Raw genomic sequence first — 1,311 nt, forward strand, 5'->3', positions numbered from 1 at the left:
CCACGAGGTGCAGCGGCGCCGCGTCGGCGCGCGGCTGGCGCTGCAGCTGCTCGCGGGCGGCCGGGTGCGACAGCAGCGCCGCCAGCGCAGCAAACGCGCCCGAGCACGCCGCGTCCCACTCCTCTGAGTTGATCTTGTCGAACAGGATCCCAGCCAGCCGCACGAATCTGATAGAGACCTCCTGGGCCAGCTGCGCGGCAGGGCGCTGCTGGGAGGATGCGTCAGGCTCGGGGGGCGGGGGCAGGGTGGAGTACCTGCGAGGGGGAACGGGGGAATGGGGGGAAACAGGGGTGCAGCTTCGGCGTTGGCAATGCGAAGCGCCTGTGCAGCGGGAAGATGAGCGGCCGCCCTTGGGTCCGAGGGGCGCGATGCGGGGCAGGGCAGGGCGTGTGGCGCAATCAAGATGCAGGCGGCGGCTGGCCTTGCTCGAGCGGGGTCGCCGCGCGAAGTGGTGCGCCGGGTTGCATGGCTGCCTGCAGAGCAGGCGTCAGGCAGCTCATCAGGCTCAAAACCGCGACACACACACACACACACACACACACACACACACGCACACACACACACACACACCACAAGCAAGGTGTGCTCCCTCCCTGGCTCCCTCGCATTCGCGCGCTGCTCACTTGGCCCTGTTCTGCTCAAACAGCAGCAGAAGGTTCTCCCTTGCCGTCAAAAAGGGCGTCGCCACGCATAGGGACCTTGAGGATGGTTCGATTGCAGCCAACGGGGTGCCGATTCACAATCATGTGAGTGAGGGCGTTGTGAGGGGTCCAGGGGGGGGGGAGCAAATCAAGGATGCCCGGCTGCCCTCGCCGCTGGACCACGCATGCAACACTGGGAACGCGGCCCTGCCTTCGCCGCCGCCTGCCCCAGATACTGCCACCTTGCCAATACGCATCCGCTGTCGCTGGTCGCCGGGCGTTGCTGGTCAACCCCCCATGGCTGTACTTCGAATTTCGAAAACTATCACTCCCCCTCGTCACCTGAAGTAGTAATAGACCGCCCTCAGCTCGTCCCCCGCAAAGTACGCCATCACAGCCAGCTGGTTGAATGGGTTGCCGCTCCGCGGCAGTACGCGCGCCGCCAGCTTGTAGCACTGCGCCGCACGGTGGTAATCCGCCCGCCCCGCCGCCGCAGCAGCAGCATTGGCAGCGGCGGCCGATGCGGGCGGCGGCGTGGCCGCCGCGGCGCCCGGCAGCGGGACCCCGAGGATGGCGGCCTTGGGCGAGATCTGGGCGCTGTACCTCGACAGATCTCCAAGGTAGATCAGGCACCTGTGGATGCTCGCCCTAGGGTCGCGAGGTGCGGATC

Source organism: Monoraphidium neglectum (assembly GCF_000611645.1).
Source record: "Monoraphidium neglectum strain SAG 48.87 unplaced genomic scaffold scaffold00472, whole genome shotgun sequence".
In the NCBI taxonomy this organism is placed as follows: Eukaryota; Viridiplantae; Chlorophyta; class Chlorophyceae; order Sphaeropleales; family Selenastraceae; genus Monoraphidium; species Monoraphidium neglectum.